General features: G+C 38.6%; 1 protein-coding gene across 2 annotated transcripts in view; it reads right to left on the reverse strand.

The window, feature by feature from the left end:
- Positions 1-14,070, reverse strand: part of LOC139732390 (protein PALS1-like) — a 162,749-nt gene extending 148,679 nt beyond the window's left edge. For both annotated transcript variants that reach the window (XM_071643256.1, XM_071643255.1), the window contains exon 1: positions 13,906-14,070. The gene's annotated coding sequence lies outside the window, so the exon portion shown is untranslated. The remainder of the gene's footprint in view (positions 1-13,905) is intronic.
- Positions 14,071-14,497: the final 427 nt, after the last annotated feature.

The following is a 14,497-nucleotide window of genomic DNA, read 5'->3' on the forward strand; positions in this document are numbered from 1 at the left end:
AATCTCTATTGGGTTATACATGCATACACCAAGTGTAAAAAAAAAATAATAATCCTGCTGGCATTGCATAAATGAGGGAAATAGTAAAATTTTGAAGTGTTGCCCTTGACCTTTGACCCCTGACCTTTGACCCACGAACCCTATATTCTCTAGATAATCACTGCCAGTCAGTACATGTATATATACTATGTTCCATGAAGATACCTTGAACAATTTCCAAGATACGGAGAAAAAAGTGAAGATTAAATATTTTTACTTGACCTTTTGACCTTTGACCTTTGACCTCATGACCCCCGAATTTCACCAGAGAATCTTAATTGGGTAATACATGTACATGTATACGCTAAGTTTCAAGAAAATATTTTCAGGCATTGCATAGATATGGTGGAAATAGTGAAATTTTATGTATTTGACCTTGACCTTTTGACCTTTGACCTTGAGCATGTGCACCCAAGAGTTGATAGGCACAACTTCACCCCCTAATACACATACATGCCAAGTTTCATTAGGATACCTCAAAAGGTTTTTTAGTTACGCTGTCCACAAAATTCATTACGGACGGACAGACGGACGGACGGACAACCCGAAAACATAATGCCTCTGGCACCACTTCGTGGCGGAGGCATAAAAAAAAAAAAATATGAGGCCTTGAGACCAGCCATGGATTCCCTCGGGTGCCTGCATGGATGCAAGAGCAAGGGGGGATTAAAGAAGGCCCTTCCCTTTTGCATTCCTTCCCAAATAGCACAGAACATGATATATTCCACCAGAATGACAAGACTATTGTAAATCTATAACATTTCTGTGATATTTGAAGGTTGTTAGCCGTTAAAATTCAAATAATGCACAAAACGCTCACCGTAACGTATTCTGTGTACTAGGCACAGCTGCATACATTAATCCTCCTGTGGTTGTAATATGATACTTATACTTCGAACAACGGATATGCATGTTAAAGCTGCCAGAAAAGAAGAATTCACTAGCTTTTCTTACTTTGTTATCAATGGCAAATAACAACACACCACTTACATGAACTACATGTACAACTAGAAATATCACTTAAGGTGATTAATACCCCCGCCCCGTGACGACAGTCTTACCCAAGGAATGATCTTTCCTTGATCTTCTGCCATTTATATGCAATTACCATGGCAACGCAGCTTCCGACACGTCCGAAAAATATGTCTTCCACATCTTCCCACCAAGACTATTGTGTGTGCCACATTTCATAAGCTTTTGTCAAAAACTGAGGAAGTAGTTCAATCCACAAGATCTTTCCTTGATCTTCCACCATTAATATGCCGTTACCATGGCAACGCAGCTTCCGACACGTCTAAAAAATATGTCTTGCACATCTTCCCACCAAGACCAATGTGTGTGCCACATTTCATGAGCTTCAGTCGAATACAGAGGAAGTAGTTCAATCCGCAAGATCTTTCCTTGATCTTCTGCCATTTATATGCCGTTACCATGGCAACGCAGCTTCCGACACGTCCGAAAAATATGTCTTCCACATCTTCCCACCAAGATCAAAGTGTGTGCCACATTTCATAAGCTTTGGTCGAAAAACTGAGGAAGTAGTTAAATCCGCAAGATCTTTCCTTGATCTTCTGCCATTAATATGCCGTTACCATGGCAACGTACTTTCGGGTACTGTCAAAAAATGCGTCTTGCACATCTACAACCAAAGGCACACATCTGTACCAAGTTTCATGGAAATTGGGCAAAAACTGAGAAAGTAGTTTGCAACACAAAATTTTCCATCATTTTGGCTCATAATATGTGAGCTGTTACCATGGCAACATACTTTTTGTCACTGTCAAGAAATGTGTCATGCTGACCTATATCCTAAGACAAACATTCAATATGAATTCCATGAGAATTGGAAGAACACTGATGAAGCAGTTTTGCCATGAAGCATTTTGCCCTATATTTTACCAATAACATGCCGTTACCATGGCAACGCACTTTTTGCCACTGCGGAAATATGTGTCTTGCACATTAACATATTCAGACGAACATCTGTACCTAATTTCATAAAAATTGATCAAAAACTGTGGGAGGAGTTCGCGACGCAAGATTTGCACCCATTTTTGCCCATAATATGCCGTTACCATGGCAACGTACTTTTGGGTACTGTCAAAAAATACGTCTTGCACATCTACAACCCAAGGCACACATCTGTGCCAAGTTTTATGGGAATCGGTTGAAAACTGAGGAAGTAGTTCACGACGCAAGACTTGCAACGGACCGACCGCCCGACCGCCCGACCGACCGCCCGACCGCCCGACCGCCCGACCGCCCGACCGCCCGACCGCCCGACCGCCCGACCGCCCGACCGCCCGACCGTCCGCTGATTCCTATATACCCCCTTCAAACTTCGTTTGGCGGGGGTATAACTAAGTGCATCACACAGGTCTGTAAAACTAGACTAGTATTTAGATTTGTAATTTTTGCGAAGTTTGCAAAAATTATTCAAATCTTAACGGTCAATTTAACTAAACAAATAAAGACCCTCTTGCTCTTGAGTTCAAAATTTACAGGAGGTTTCCAAATAGTGTTTTCTTCAAAACCTAAGTGTTCTCACCAATTTTTCAAAAATTTGCATGCAAAAGGGATGGGCTGTCTTTAATATCAAAGTCATAGAGTCAATAGTATCTCCCCGTTTCGACGGGAAGAATCTGTGGGCAGAACTTTCGGGGAAACTCATTTGGTAAGCGTTTTTGGTAATTTTTCCCTGAATGTAACTGTTTGTTTTTGTTTTTTTGTTCTGCAGGGATGTAAATGTGTCTGTGTGGGGGGGGGGGGGATGGATGAGGGAAAACAAGCTTATATAGACAACTGTTTGACTTCAACGGGTGCAAATAGCCCCTCGAAACTCAAGTTCTATAATGAAAGCAAGTGGCGGGAATGATCCCAACCAATGGACCGGATCGCCAGGCACATACTACACTGTATAAAGTGTAATATTGAATTTCTGGGAAGAATGGTCATGGGTAGAAGAGAGCACAATTAATGAAAGAATGAGAAAACCTTTTTTTTTTTTTTATCAATAAAAATGTGCAAAATTGTATATGTGAGAAAAAAAAAAATAAAACCCCTCAGACCAGTGGATTTCCATGGGTGCTGCTACTGTTGAAGTAAATCTGCAAAGATAATTGTGTAACATAACAGGGCATCCTACTTGAAATACGATGGCACCCTCACACAGATCATTCTTATGAAAGTTTATACCATAAGTTCTAAAATGATGTACAGAATGTATTTACATGAGACATTAATATCAACAATAACTAGAAAAGCACTCTGAGAGCGCAGACCTCCGCCAAGTAGTTACTTTCCACCGATGATCTTGCTCTTCCCAAAGAGATTTTTCTCCTCTCCACCACTGGGGGAAAGTTCTTTGGGTAATCTTCCATAGAGATCAGTGATTTCCACCCATAGGTATACAGCTGAAAAATTGCCCGATATCCCAATATAAAAGCCTTTGTTACGTCATAAACTCTCAGCTGCGCGGCACGCCTCGCCCGAGCAGAAAGTGGAGCATGCACTTTAGTGTGCGCATGCAAACCTCAAATACGCGCAGCCTGAACTCCCAAGTTCATTGACCCTATCTGCCAAAATATCAAAAATCCTTCATAAATTCCCCCAAAATTCTCGGATCACTACTAAAAGTTAATCATTTGTTACTTGTGTCATTCTCAACATTTCCTGCAAGTTTCATCCCAATCCGTTAACCACTTTTTGAGTTATTTTACACACGGACAAACTAACTAACTAACAAACCAACGGTAACGAAAACATAACCTCCTCCCTTGGCGGAGGTAACAATCAGAACTGGCCATCAGCAATCACATATCTATGCACTGCAAAATGCCCCAACTTTTTGGCTTGGCCTACAAGTACTGTATGTGACAGAATAGGTTTATAATGTTTTCAATGCAAGTTGCTATTTGTCTCCCTCACCTCCTTTTACCTTCTACGGTATATTTTCCTTTTCAAAGTGAAGTCAAATTATACTGACGGGCAAGTCCAAGATAATGCGCGCGTTACGTATGGGACATTCAGAGACTTTTATGACCTGAAAAATAGTGTTAATGGCCTTTGATCATATTGAACTTTATCATGGTGATTGATATCTAGGAGAAGTATAATCATTTTAAAAATGGAGAAAAATGTCTTTGACAATTATATTCTAGAAGAGAAAATATGTGCCATTACGTATGGGACCAGAAAATTTTTGTTTTTTTTAACACTTTTTTCAACCTCAAAACTCTCTACAAGCATATCATTCTACAACTTGTAACTCACTGTGATGAAAGTCACAACACTCAAGATTATCAGAGGTAAGTTTCAAGTCATGAGGCAAAAAGCTCTAATTACAGGTTCTAATTAAAGACAGACATGATGTGTTACGTATGGGACAGTTACATATGGGACACTTTGTCCCTCATTCTTTTAGTGTGTGAGAACCATGTTTATGGGTATTTTGCATAATTATTGAAGTAAAATCAGTTGAAACTACTCAAATACTGATCCAGATTGTCAAGGGAACAATATTCCCCAGATATTTACCATCATAATCATATTTAGTCATATTTCATCATTCTTATGGCCAACCTGAGTATGCATGTCCTTTGTCCCCCATTCGTTTAGTGTGTAGAGAACCATGTTTATGAGTATTTTGCATTTTATAATTATTGAAGTAGAATCAGTTGAAATTACTCAAATACTGATCCAGATTGTCAAGGGAATCAATATTCCCCAAATATTTACTATCGTAATCATATTTCATCATATTCTATATTTTTATGAAAAACCTGAGTATTCATGCTCTGTATTTTTATCAGGATAGTTACTATTAAAAAACTGAATTAGTAATGTGTTTACTTCCATTGATGAAGGGCAGTTTTCCGTTCAGTTTCAATAAAAACAACTTGACACAAGAAATATTAATTTTTTATAAATTTTGCAATACATGCTGCTAGGGATGCCTGCGTCTGTCCATGGAACCCCAGTGATTGAGTAGATATATGATGTCTGTCTAGCAATCAGGTTGTTGATTCGAGTCACACCTCAGTATGTACACCCATGATTTTTATCGTGGCTACTACTAAAAACTGAATAACTGAGATATCCAGAAATGTGGTGTCCTAATAAAAGATGGGTCATATATTTCATTAGGACCACTTTGTTTTAATACTTTGTATAATTTGTTTGTTTTTTTATATCGGCCATTTCAAATTGGATCTTCATCAAATAAACTTTGAATTCCTCTAGTCTTAGAATTGTCTGTTCTTAAATAATTCATATGAGTAGTTTCAAATCATCTTGTAAAATGTTGAAAACTGAATCCCCATTTCTATGAAAACTATACCATTCCTTTAATGCTGATTTTCATTGTGTATTTTGACATCTCCCCCTCCCCCTTTCTGAAAATTGTTCAGTGAAGTACATGTATTATTTCAAGCATCTATAACTCAAAAGTAACTGCAAAGATGGGATGCTTTCTGCAGCATGATTGACGATTTTTGTACTGGGAGACCTTCCCAGCTAGCTACATGCATTCACATGCAATATGTATGAGGATGTCCCATACGTAACACATTTGTCCCATACAATGTACGTAACATTATTTCATTGCCTAATAAAAATTATTCCTTTTTCTACTTTTTCTTCTTTCTGTGGTATTCATCTTCTTTGAACGATAAATTAGAACTTCCCAAAAGGGCATTCAAATTACCTAAGAAATTTCAGAAAAAAACCTAAAAACATGACCTCAATTTGTTACATATGGGACATCTCATGATTGGACACGAGCTAATTTGCATAATAATTTGCATAATCCCTAAATTTTCATACCAAGTTAAACTATTTGATGAACTTCTTACGTCCACATAATAACCAAATATAATTTGCTTTCCTTTGAATAAATATGAATTTTTTTATAAATGTCCCATACGTAATGCTGTATTTCACATGATATGCAAATGAGGCCATTTAAATTTGCATAAATTTACATAATATCATATTTTCCTCCTCGGAAATCAAAACTTCAACTCATAAGCTTCAAAATGATACCAAACATGTCAATATTCAGCAAAGATGAAATTTTGCCTTCTGAGGGGACCTGATCTTGGACTTGCCCTGACCTACAATGTATTAAAGTGTACAGATAACTTTTATACACAGGTCATGCATCCAGGTTTGTTTGTTTGTGTTTTTTTCATCCTTAACTGAATAATGAATCCTGAAATTAGTTCATTAGAACAATAACTTGATCTGAACACTTTGAATCCATTAATTTTTTCCACTAGTTATAAAGGATAAGAAATTGAATGTACAGTAGGGGAAATTATCGCACTATACTGTCTAGAATCTGTTTCTGAAGATTGTAAACCTAATAGCCTCCGACAATTATCAGTGTTTACTTTGTACATTGTACTTACTGTATGGGTCTACATACAATGTATATTATGTACACGTATCAATATTTGCTGCATATTTAATCATTTTGATCAATGATTATACAGTTATTCTTGAAATCAAAAAATGTGTGCTTTATTTTCTAATTCTCAAAAATGTTAAAATATAAATAATCCTATACTATAATACTCGAAGTTGTTGTTGTTGTCGCGGCCTTATGTATTTCCTGTTTTATTTCGGCGTTGCTGGTTTCTCTATCTCCTCCCGAGCCGTCGGCTCCGGGCAGTTGCGACCGGTGTCGTCGGCCGCAGGAGAGTATCCTACATCGAATGGCGCGGGTTTCGTCCCCTCTCCGCCTCCGTGTCGACGTCGAGGACGAAAAAGAAAAATTAATTAGCTACATGCATAATGCATTTTTGTGCGTGACGAAAGAGCCGAGCGTTTCAATATTCACCGAACCTGCGCTGGCCTCCTGCTTTCTCGATCTTCAATCTTTTAGCTTGCAGAGACACTGGGGGATACTAAAGATGATGGTGCAGCGAAATCTCTGACATCTTCCGGCGGACGCGCACGCACACACACAATGTACCTCGCAGAACTCTATATACACTCTACACTGTGTGTATATAGTTCTGTGATGTACCTTTGCCTCCGCCTGTTACGTGTACTGAATGTATTGACGATGGTTACACGAATCTGTGTGTGCGTGATATGGACTACAAGGGCATTTACGTACAGTTCGCCATTATTGGCGTCCCCAAATGAAAACAACGAACGTTGGTTATGTAATTGTATTTTGCACAACTGCAGAATACTATATGCAGCTCAGGTACGTCATTTAGTTTGCTCGCCGTTTGCTCTCAAGTCCGGTGTCATTGTACGCAGACTGTTTAGGACGCGGCTAAATATATTTGCCGATCGTACCCTTACATATCAGATTACACGCGCAGCTGTGTCCATTCGTTTACTGCAGAGCTGCTGTAATCATACATATTCATAAGATGAGCGGACGTAGAGGAAAACCTCGCTTTGCCGACCGCCTATTTTTAAAATTGCAAGTGGAAATAGAATGTGTGGTTCTATGGTCTATCAGACCAAGTTTTGGTGACAAAAAAAAAGAGGGAGCAAATGAAGACGAATGCAGTGATGTATATATTCTTCTTTCTTCCATAACATGGGAAAAATATTAAAGAAAAAAATACGAGGTCGTGAGAACCTACTCCCACGGGTGCCTATTAAACCTGATGACTATGATCTCCCCCTCCCCAAATAATAACAATGATAATAATAATAATAATAATAATAATAATAATAATAATAATAATAATAAGGATAATGATAATAATGATATAATAATTACAATAATAGAAGCAATAATTGTAGGCCTAATATTGATTATGATAATGTACAATCTGAAGCAGATGTAGTTCTATATTAATATGATATATCAAGCCAAGTTTTGGTGATTAAAAACAAAAAGGAGGGAGCAAAATTATGAAGACGAAAATATCTTATTTTTCTCTCATAACGTGGGGAAAAGAAACATGAAAAAAAAACACACACAAAACAAACCGAGGCCTTGAGACCAGCCGTGGGTTCCCACGGGTGCCCGCGTGGATGCAAGAGCAGGGGGTAATCAAAGTCATAGTGTTAATATCTTCCCGTTTCGACGGGAACAACCTGTGGGCAGAACTTTCGGGGAATCTCATTTTGCGTTTTTGGTAATTTTTCCCTGAATGTTTTTGTTTTTTGCCCTGCGGAGGTGGAAATGTGTGTGTGCGTGAGGGGGGGGGGGAGGGGTACGAGGGGCAACAAGACAACTGTTGGACTTCAACGGGTGCAAATAACCCCTCGAAACTCAAGTTCTATAATAAAAGCAAGTAGTGGCGGGAATGATCCCTACCAATGGACCGGATCGCCTGGCATATACTACAAAAATGTATTATAAAATTTCTGGGAAGGGTGGTCATTTAGAAGACAGCACAATTAACGAAAGAATGAGACGACTTTTCTTTTTATTTCTTCAATAAAAATGTGCAAAATCGTATTATGAGAAAAAAAAAAATAAAACCCCTCAGACCCGTGGATTTCCACGGGTGCTGCTAGTTACATTAATAATTGACTTTTATTGCACTAAATGTACTCTGTAGTGTGCTCAAAGAGTACGTGTATATTATTATTACCCAGTCATTGGATATCATTCCCAGCCAGCATTGACAGTGCTAAGTCTTATGGGGCTTGATGATTATGGGGCTTGATGATGAGAATATTTCTAGCATTTGATTCTAAAGCTAAAAGTGAAGAAAAGTGAAGTACAGAGTAGTCCCCACATAATCAGGAAGTGTCAGGCAGAGCATAGCATGATTAAGCGGTGTACCAAATTAATCGGAGAGCATGTTTTTCATTCACATCACAGATTACATACCATGTACTCTCTATCTGCATCACAAAAACAGCATGATATGTCACTCCAATACAGCTAGAGCTAATCTATATCACACTTGGTATAAAAGACTTGAGACATACTGTACATCATACATAAGAGGCTGAAGACAAAATGCACGGCATGCAATGCAGTGCACAGTTTTGCTGGTTTGGACTTACAATGTATGTAGTGTAATCACACACTAGGACAACATCTGAACAATTTCTCTTGAAATGTGTTTGAACACTGGATCACGTGACATGTCAAATGTTGTCAATTCAAATTGAACTACAAACACAAACACAATGCTTGACATTTTCCATTCATATTTGGGTCCTGTTTGTCTTGACATGGTTCATGTACATATATTCCTCATCATAAAAATTGTACATTGTATGCTAGAATCTCTCTGGAGTAAGCGAGACAATGTGATTTGCATTTTCCCAATTCATCAAAGAGTAAACGATTTCAAACTAAAGGTCATGTATGGGTGTCTGTATCAAATCAGCTTTTTGGACAACTGTGACTGAATTTTATTACCTGAATGTATTTTTGAGTCGCTGCAATGAAACAGCATAACTTGTCAGGAAAGCTCCCCTGACCTAGGTTTTTGTCATTTTTTTTTTCATTTTATTGGCTTACGTTTGTACATGCAACTCTCAGACCCGGACCCAGACTTGGACAATCAGGGAAGAACCATTTCATATGCATTGTATGCAGGAGAAAACTATTCAACTATTATTATTACCAAATTATACTAGGCTTTACTGAACACTTTGTTGCTGTCTGGTGGATGTGCTGGCAAGTACTGTTAAGGATTACATGAATAATCTTTACATCACAGATGCTTATCTCAATGAATTTAACCCAACATGCCTGTTATGGCAAACAACCTTTTTATTCCTGCTCACCCGCAAAGTCGAACTACGAAATGGCTTATTCCAGAGTTTTCGGGAGTTTAACTCACTTTGTAATACTTCAAGAACATCTTTCCTCAAAACTGACCATTGCCTTCTCCTCTTCAATTGCTAGAGGAGGATGTTTCCCAGGGAAAGTCACTCCAAGATCGCGAAGAAATCCCAACGGACACTGAAATGATTGCTTACGCAATGACATCAGGCTGACTCACAGTGAACTGGTACAATTCAATAGTGATCTGAGGTCACTTTCAACTTGCATTATTTCGGAGGCGCAAATCGCAGAGTTGGCACTGGGCTGTAGCAACACATTTAAACAATGAGCTGGACTCCACACTAATAAGAGATGGTTAGGTTGCAATTACAACCATCATATCCATTGGTAGTGCAACTGCTATGAGAAAGTGCAGGAACACGAGTGTTTCATACAAAAGCTTCTTGCACACATGGTAAATAGAGAGGAATATACACTGTACACTTCCAAATTGGATTAACACTCTCTCATTGATACTTCCTGAATTACAAATTAAGGAAGCAACAGAACCTTGAACAGGAGATGTTTGTTTGTGAAGTCTTTACTTTATTAAACTACATGGTTTAAGAAGATAATTTGTCATAGTTGTCATGTCCATGAGCCATGGTGGTGATTTTCTGGTATCAAAGTCAATGGCCCTTATGATGAGCCATATGTAGTGTCTGCTTCAGGGGTTGCACAAAATTCTTTGATCTATTGATTATATTATTCAATTACTTTTGCATTTTGTAGATTAAAATGGATCACTGTCAAACTTGTTATTTCAAAAGTCTATGCATGTTAAGTACTGTGCATTGGATGGTTACTTGGCAAACATCAGTAGTTCTTGGTGTGCATTCAATAATGAAGAATTGGATGAAATATGAAGATATGTCATAAGTAAAGTGTTCAATACCTATTAACCTGTTAAGGATGAGTTCCGAGTATACTCTGGCAGGTGTCTACAATGTTGCAGCATAATCAGTCTGTCCTTAAGAGGTTAAAATGATGATGGTATTGAGTGACTTATCAGGTGATTACAAATTTATACAACTTTGATACATCAGCCTTTGATCAACCCATGTCATACACGATACTTTTCACCTACAGTGGAAATTGAAGTAAACTACTGTCAAAGTGGATATTTTCGTGCGACTAATTTTTTGCGCTCAGCGGGGTTAAGAAGGGTTTCGCATTAACTTTTTTAATTCCGCGGAATCAAGACTTCAGCTATAGGAACATATATGGGAAGCAAAACTATTAGCATGCTTTTATTTTCGCACTAGTTTTTGGCTGCACGAAATGCGCGAAAATATCAACACCGCGAAAATTTCCACTTTTACAGTAGTGAATAGGCATAAATCATAATGCATCCCTGCAAATGTTTCACTCGTACAATGTACGTATCAAAATTTTACCTACTGGATTGTTATAAGGTTATTCAAAATACACTATCACATACTAAAATGTTCTGTCTCCTGTCATCTGCAATCTTTTGCAAATGAAAGATTGTTGTTGTTGCTGCTGTTTTATGGCAATGGACTAGGGGAAAAATATATTTAAGGGGGCGAAACTGCTTTACTGTATTTTTTTTTTTTGGGGGGGGGGGGTGGGAGGGGGAACCCCTCCCACATGAGGGAGATTATGTATTTTTAGAACTAATAGTTAATAATATGATACACACTTTCGGGAGGAATGTTTGAAAATTTTCAATAAAAAAAAGTAAGATATTAATATTCAAGGACATTACAAATGGCAAAATTGTCATTTCTGCCACTTCTTTTTCTGCATAATTTGCATTTTTATAATGTACCAAGTGGACGAGAGATGGAGAGTGTGGAGTTTTTTTCATTTCTAGAACTGAAATACAACAATGTTGTGGGGGGCACAAGGAAAATGTCCAATCCAAACATTAAAAAAATGAATATTCAAAGACAATAAGATATCATGGAACAACCTTAAGTTTGTACAAGTAGGAGGATCACCTCTTTTCCTGCACAAAAGTATGGAACTACAATTGTATAAGTCCATGGAGATGGACAGAAGAAGGAGGGTATGGCTGGGGATATCCCCCTTCCACACGATAGAGCCTTCACATTCGAAGTGAAATTTAAGGATCTGGTGGATGCTCGCCCCCCCCCCCCCCCCCCCACTTCTTTGCAGAAGATACATGTATAGTCTGACTTTTTTGGCCCCACCCCTCCCCCTCCCCCACTTCTTTGCAGAAAATATAGGATCTGACTAATTGCTACTTGCAAAAACTGTGAAGACCTTTCTTTTTTTCATCTTTTATGTTTTATTGTCAAAAAAATTGTCAAGGTCTTTTTTGCTTGTCAGCCAAGTAAAAAAAAAAAATTGAAGACCCCCCCCCCCCTTATTTTCTTGTGAGCCAATTTTGGTGGTGGTACCTGGTAGCAGAATGCCCCCCCCCCCCTTTCTCTACAAGTAATCAGCATCCCCTTTCCCACAAATTCGGCTCCCTCTTTTTGAAAAACATAGTGCCACCCTGCATGTGGTTGAGTGACAGATTAGCAAGCATTTAGGTACACAATCATGACATTTTTGTCATAATTTTTTACTCTTCTTCTTCTTCTTATGGCTGCCTTCCAAACGAAGAAAAGCAGCCCTAAAGTTTAACCCTTGATACTTACATCTTTTTATCTCTCCTCTGTGTATTTGTGTAATTGTGAATAATTGCATGTTCGTGTGTGTGCATAATGTGTCTGTCTGAATTAATGGTATTTTCAATAAAATCAAACAAAGATTGTTGGAGAAACAACCAAAAAATGTGTCTATGTGTGGGTTTATCTAGCAGTGAAAAATTGTGGCAAAATGATACAGTAATTGTTTGATACCTTTCAGCTTCTAAAAATGCAACACAAAAGACATCCTCCCAAACTTATAAAATGTTACAAAAAATACAGAAGCAATGAAATATTCTAAAAACAATTTTATTGCACTGTTTGACTTGGAAAACAATTTTATGACAGTGAACAGAAAAAAACTCATTAACACAGAGCAGTTCTTGAAAATACATATTAACACACACAAAAAAAAAGAAAGACAAAAAAGGGATGAAAGCCCCATACCATTTCTTGGGAAGGCAGCAATGAGACAGAGAGAGAGAGAAAAAAAAAAAAACATTCTGACAAAATGCCACCCATACATGTACATACATGTACCTAACGCTGCAGTTGCTCATTTTCAACCAATATCATAGCCCACCATATCCTATCGTCAGTGCATGTAATGTACATCATTCATCATGACGAGCAGAAAATGGCAGAGTTTCTTCAGCTACCATATTTTTCTGCAAAAATATTTTTCTTTGTCACTATGCTCATATAAGTACAGAACACACACATTTTCAAAAAATGTATAAATACTATAATACACAGAGTACACACATTATGTAGATCTAGTACATTTGTAATTATAAGGCATAATGCAGTTGATATATGAGACAATATTTAGGGGGTACGAAACTGCATTTGCACCACTTGTCTTTTACATGGGTTCTCTGGCCTGAGACTGCTCTTCTCAATACACATGCCAAATAAACACTCACTGCTATGGACACTGCCATGGACACAGCCTATTTTGGTATGTTTAAATTATTTATGGTTCGTTACTTCTAATGTCATAGTCATAGAACCATGGCATGGCATGAATGATTCTATTTCATTCTCAAAATGAAAATTTGCTAGTAAAGATGAAGAACCTCATAATAGTACTAAAAATCCAATGCAAAATATCCCATCCACCATAAAATCATCATTTTATGCTGCTTAGTGTGCTAATGCACCCCTATGAAATAAGTTGGACTTTGGAAGTTCACAGGTGATGCCAAACAAGGAACGCCCATCGTATTCGTTACTAGTATAATGACCGTAATGTTCTGCTGAGCTGAGCTGAGTAGCACTGCAGTAGGTGGTACTCTCGGTATAGCGCCAGGCCAGGGTACACACTCAAACAACTCCTACACACATCATTCACAACCATCATCGTGGTGAGGTGATTACAGAGCCCATGAAACTTTACAGAAGTGGCAACAAACAAATCAATTCCCCAAATGCTAAAGAACAGTACAGCTACTCTAATGAGGATAGGGTCTCGGCACTTACCAAGTTAACGACAAAATGCACCATGTACGAAAAGCCGTTGAATGGGTACGCAAGTTTCTGCGTCGTCGTCGCATTCACCGTGTCCGCCAACGCTGTATACTTTAACTAGTTAGCCATTTGCATGCTGAGATGGAGTTCGCGAGGATCGTTTGTTATCCTACGTTATACGCTTCGCTACTACCGCTACGCATACCCGTACCACTCTGTGTATGTAGTAGCAGATGGTAGGATGTGTGCAGTGATGGTGGCGCGCACGCTTAGACCGCAGTTGTACACTAAACTTTGCATGCTGAAACCGCCCGCCGCAATTATGCGCTCGAGATGCACACAGGCAGGGATACTGTACATGACGCCAAGTACAAGCTCCTACACATTGTTTGGATGTGCGTCATGCATGCTCCTGTGCCGCGCAATCACCCGGCGCCACCCGTCCGCCGCATCTCAGCTCCTGTGTGATGACCGGACGGACGTTAGGTAGATGGATACCACCGCCACCATCGATGGAGGCATATTGATACCACTCTTTTCTTCTCACTTCATGCATAACGATGCGATAGCTCATCACCATGCGACCTATCGAACAGTCGCGTCA

The sequence above is a fragment of the Diadema antillarum genome, unplaced genomic scaffold, assembly GCF_040938485.1.
Source record: "Diadema antillarum isolate AM-2024a unplaced genomic scaffold, OU_Dant_1.0 seq00000418_RagTag, whole genome shotgun sequence".
NCBI classification, from domain to species: domain Eukaryota; kingdom Metazoa; phylum Echinodermata; class Echinoidea; order Diadematoida; family Diadematidae; genus Diadema; species Diadema antillarum.